We start from the raw sequence: 5,921 nt of genomic DNA on the forward strand, positions 1-5,921 counted from the left end.
CAAGTTAATTTCTTGCGCAAGAAATCCCAATGGCTAAAATGGCCATCGGAACTTTCTTGCGCAAGAGAGCGTCTACACTGGCATGGATGCTTTTGCGCAAAAGACATCTTTTGCGCAAAAGCAGCCATGCCAGTGTAGACGCTCTCTTGCGCAAATACTTTTAATGGAAAAACTTTTCCGTTAAAAGTATTTGCGCAAAATCATGCCACTCTAGACGCAGCCTGGATGTAAAGTGTCAGATATAATTGAGGACTCCCAAGTAGACTCTACACCACCAGAAATAAAACCTGTTTCTATCTTCTGTGACTTTCACTTAGATGTGACTCACTATCCTCTGCTTAGTGTTCAAGTTATGGTAGACCCTAAGCCAGGTCATATTAAGTTCAGGTCTTTTACCTTTTAATCATACGATATGGATAACAACATTTCATTCTCCCAGCTCCAAGTCTTAAGTGAATGTCAACCCAAAAGAGCCAATATTGATCACCTTGACACAAAGTGTGTCTACTGATCTCTGTGGCAAAGTAGGTTGTCTATATAAATAAGGTCTGCTCGTGAAGCCTTTTCCTACAGTTGATTAACAGATGGCAGTAGATAGCTCATTCAGACCACTGGCTGATAAGTCAGTCACCCTGACCAGTCATTAACCTTAGTCATGGACTCACCCTACTCTCCATTGTCTCTATGATTTCTCTGATGACCTGTGACAAAAAAGGAGGATGGAAAGGGAAACTGAGGGGAGAGACCTCTCTAAATTCACCAATTCTCAAGAAGAGCAGTATTGCCAACCCAAAAATCACAAGGAACGCCTACACAAAGTTATGAGAATGGTCTACAAATCATAAGATTTTTAAAAAAAATAAAACATGTTGGATTTTTATTGGCCTTTTGTTTCTTGAGTATTTAGGGTTGGTGTTTTAAAGCTTTCCTCCTTAGCTGTAAGGCCCAGAAGTATAGAGAACTTTTTTTAAATGAAAGCTGAGATTCCTACATAATCAATTGACTCCAGGCCTTTAGAAAAACACCAAGGAACTCCTCCAGTAGCCCCACTCTGATCATGTGAGCTACCCCTCTTCTAACACCTCCCTCTACACACCTGCCCTGCCTCTCTCCTTTGGTGCTGGTCCCTCCCCTGCAGGTGTCTGCCCTTCTGCTTCACCCCAGAATCCCCTGGCACCTGCACCTTCCCTTACCCCTGCACTCTCCTGGTGCCTTCCACTTCCCTTACTGCCCCTGCCCCCTTTGCCCTCTTTTTCCCTGATGCCCACCCCCTCACCACTCCTGCCCCTCTGTGCCCTCATACATGACTTGCTCCATCCCTACCTTTCTCATACCGGGAAGGGGGGGGGGGACAGAGTCGGGGACCACTCCAGGCGGAGCCGGGGGAGAGACCCAGCTCCACATATTGCTGGAGCAGGGCCCCTGACTAACTCACCTGCACTTCCGGGTTCAGGGGCGGGAGGCCCCCTTAGGCGCGGGGCCCGATTCAGCCGAATCGGCTTAAGGCCAGCCCTGTTTACAGGTATTTAAGTTATTAACCCATTCATCCAGTCAGCCATATCCACGTCTTCATCCACATCATTTTCTCCCAATAAGAGGTTTTCCTTATGATGTTTCATTCTTCCAACTAGGCCCTGAAGCTTCTTCTTGCCCTGCTTGCAGTTTTTTACGCAGGGAATTAATTTCGTCAAAATAGTCCCAGATGAGATCTCTCTTATGCCCAGAAGCCATGACAGTTTTTCTGTGGCAAATGTGTGGGGCAAATGTGTGGGGGAAGCCATGACAGTTTTTCTGTGGCTGTGTGTGTGCTGAATAATCTCTTCCCTTTTTCTTTCCAGTCCACTCCACTGTTCCTTTCTGTGCCCCCTCTGTCCTTTCCTATATATTGCTTTAACTAACGCCTCTGCCGTGTGTGGTCCAGGTTTACCAGCACATAAGCACAGAGCAAAACCAATCCTGTCCAGCTGGTCTTTGTTCTTGTCTGCTGAGAAACAGAAATTTTCAAGAAACGAGAGCTAGTAGCGAGGCTGAACAGGCTAGCGTCTGTAAAGCTGCGTCTAGACTGGCATGATTTTGCGGAAATATTTTTAGTTTTTCTGTTAAAAGTATTTTCACAAAAGCGTGTCTAGATTGGCACAGATGCTTTTGCGCAAAAAGTGCTTTTGCGCAAAACCATCCGTGGCCAGTCTAGACGCGATTTTGCGCAAGAAAGCCCCAATCGCCATTTTAGCCATCGGGGCTTTTTTGCACAAAACAGTTCTTCCCTGTCTACACTGCCCCTCTTGTGCAAGTATTTTTGTGCAATAGGGCTTATCCCTGAGTGGGAGCAAGAAGCACTGATTTTGTACATTACAAAGTCAGTGCTCTTGCGCAAATTCAAGCGGCCATTGTAGACAGCTGGCAAGTTTTTGCCAGTCTAGACGCACCCTAAGTGAATGTGTAGCATGTTTGTGATGAGATTTAATTGTAATTAATTTGTAATGAGAAATTCTGTATTTTATTGATGCTTTTTAAAAATCTGGTTTAAATAAAAAAAATCAATGTTTTGATTTTTTTAAATCGATTTTTATCCTTCCTCGCCTGTTGTGTGAACAGGATGAGGTTTAATAAAGAGAAATGCAAAGTGCTCCACTTAGGAAGGAACAATCAGTTCCATACATACAAGATGGGAAGCAACGGTCTAGGAAGGAGCATGGCGGAAAAGGATCTAGGGGTCATAGTGGACCACAAGTTGAATATGAGTCAACAGTGTGATGCTGTTGCAAAAAAAGCAAATATGATTCTAGGTTGTATCAACAGGTGTGTTGTAAGCAAAACTCGTGAAGTCATTCTGCCGCTCTACTCTGCACTAGTTAGGCCTCAGCTGGAGTACTGTGTCCAGTTCTGGGCGCCACATTTCAAGAAAGATGTGGAGAAATTGGAAAGGGTACAGAGAAGAGCGACAAGAATGATTAAAGGTCTAGAGAACATGACCTATGAAGCCAGGCTTCATGAACTGGGCTTGTTTAGTTTAGAAAAAAGAAGATTAAGGGGGGACATGATAGCGGTTTTCAAATATCTAAAAGGGTGTCACAAGGAGGAAGGAGAAAATTTGTTCCTCTTGGTTACTGAGGACAGGACAAGGAGTAATGGGCTTAAAGTGCAGCAAGGGAGGTTTAGATTGGACATTAGGAAAAAATTCCTAACTGTCAGGGTGGTCAAATATTGGAATAAATTGCCAAGGGAGGTGATGGAATCTCCCTCTCTGGAGATATTTAAGAACAGGTTAGATAGACATCTGTCAGGGATGGTGTAGACAGAGCTTGGTCCTGCCTTGAGGGCAGGGGGCTGGACTCAATGACCTCTCGAGGTCCCTTCCAGTCCTATTATTCTATGATTCTATGATTTTGCACAGCCCCAAAGCTGCTATAAAGAGGCAATTCCCAGCAAACTAATCTATCCAGCTTCACCCTTTTAAGGTCTGATCCAGAGTCCAGTGGATCAAACGGAAAGATTTTCATTAATTTCAATGAGCTTTGGATCATACCTTTAGCTCTTCTATGGTGTCATCATAACTGGGTCCTGTTAGCCAATAACCCCTCAGCTCTCTGGATCCACCTTGGGCGTGGGAGATGTGTACTAGGCGTAATCTGTGTTCTGGCCAAGCGTGAGCAGGGTCAGTTCCACCAGTGCAAATCATGCTTAGCTTGTGCCCAGCAGGACATGTACCAATGGCAAGAACCAGGCATCCCCCCCCTTGCCTCCCCCGTTCCCTCCCCCCATAGATAAGAGTGAACTAGGGGTGTGCTGGGCACTGGTGGGGACTTTCAAAAGATGCCAGTGCACCAATAGAACCACAGATCTGGGTCTCCTCTTTCATACCCAGTACAGCTCCACTGGATTTGTCCCTGATTTTTCATCAGAATTGCAGCCTAACACAGACCTCTGCCCCCCCAGAACACTCACTGGATAAGTCTCCCGGTGGAACCTTCCAATCTCAAATGAAGCCCATTTTCATGCTGAATGTGCCTGGCTTTCCCAACCCCGGCTGTCCCCCTGCTTTGCTTGGAAAAGGCCCCAGGTTTTAAACTCACAGGGAGGGAAATCATTGTTCCTTACCAGCAGTGTCTGGGCCATGCTGAATTGCTCCAGGTTGCTAGGTGACTGTCTCTGGCCTGGTATTCTGCAAAGTGAATGGGGCCTTTTTATTCCCAAGAAGTTGGAAGAAGTTTTTCTGTTGCCTGCCCTTCCCCCCATCTCTGCCTCCTCTTGTGTTTCCCACCTTTCTTTTCCCTGCCTGTGGGCGGGGATAGGAGATGTTGGGGGAGGGGGCCACCAGCAGGGCCAGAAAAGCATTAGCCACAAGCCCAGCTGAATCCAGGGCACTGGGCTAGGAGCACTGGCCTTGTCACTGCTGGGCTTCAGGTACCCCTCTCAGCAGACACCAGAAGGAAAGCTCCTTCTTTTACAGCTTCACCAGCCATCTACCTGCCTCCCCAACAAGGCTCACTCCTGCCAGTGTCCCCTCGCTGTTGCTAACGTGGGGATCCACGGCGGCTGCGGGGGGAGGCAGGATGAGCACAAAGGGGCCCTAGGATGTGGAAGGACTAAGTGGGAACTCCCCTGTGAGCCAGTCCACAAGGCTCTGCCAATGCAAATCTGACCTGCACCCCTCCTGTTCTGGACCCCAGTTGGCTGTGGCCACACACTGCAAGTCTAAGGCGCCACTGCTGTGCTGACCTTCCCCCCTCCAGCTCAGCCAATGAACCCGATCCAGTGACCCCAGCTGTTCCAGGCCTGGGCTCCCCACATACCACTCTGCCAGTGCACCCCACTCGTGCCCTGCAGCCTCACCTGCAATTCCAGGCCTGGGCTGTGCTGGGATGAAGCTGTGGCTAGTACACAGACAAGACACTCAAGTCATTTGTCTGACCCCACCTGAAAAAAATCACTCAGCTCAGAAGCTGACATCTCCTTGGAGACTATCAGATATGCTCTTCTCAGGCCTGGAGGCTGGAACAGGCAGAGTCCAGCAAGCAGGAAGTGGAGGAGCAGCGCTGGGAAATAGGGAGTCAGGATGTGTGAGGGGAGGGCAGCAGATACTATGTGATGTGACCATTTCCCAAACAATTCAGTGACTGGTTACAAACAAACAGCCCAAAAGGCTGCAGGATCCACTTGTGAATGATTCACTACGCAACAAAGGCTAAACTAGCAATACGTATGGGCTGTGTCTAGACTGGCATGATTTTCCGGAAATGCTTTTAATGGAAAAGTTTTCCGTTAAAAGCATTTTCGGAACAAAGCGTCTAGATTGGCATGGACGCTTTTCTGCAAAAGCACTTTTTGTGGAAAAGCGTCCGTGGCCAATCTAGACGCGCTTTTCTGAAAAAAAAGCCCCAATCGCCATTTTCATGATCGGGGCTTTTTTGCAGAAAACAAATCTGAGCTGTCTACACTGGCCCTTTTGTGCAAAAGCTTTGCGCAAAAGGGACTTTTGCCTGAACGGGAGCAGAATAGTATTTCTGCAAGAAGCACTGATTTCTTACAGTAGGAAGTCAGTGCTTTTGCGGAAATTCAAGCGGCCAGTGTAGACAGCTGGCAAGTTTTTCCAGAAAAGCGGCTGATTTTCCGGAAAAACTGGCCAGTCTAGACACAACCATAGAGCATGATGCACCCCTGCCTAGTGCCTTTTCTCATCATACAGCCCAGCCTAAAGCAAGTGTAAAACATGGCCGCCAGTGGGCGCAGCATACTCAGAGCTGGTAGGTTGCACATCTACACCTACTTGACAGGGCTATAGGCTCTGCTGTTCTGCAACATAATATTCAATGGTGGGGGCTGGGTTAGCATGGTGCAATGCACTACACTGTAATATGAGCTAAGACTGGCTACACTAGTGCCTTTGTCACTAACCCTTTATCGCTCAGGGGTGTGAAAAA

This window comes from Pelodiscus sinensis, chromosome 20 (assembly GCF_049634645.1).
Source record: "Pelodiscus sinensis isolate JC-2024 chromosome 20, ASM4963464v1, whole genome shotgun sequence".
NCBI lineage: Eukaryota > Metazoa > Chordata > Testudines > Trionychidae > Pelodiscus > Pelodiscus sinensis.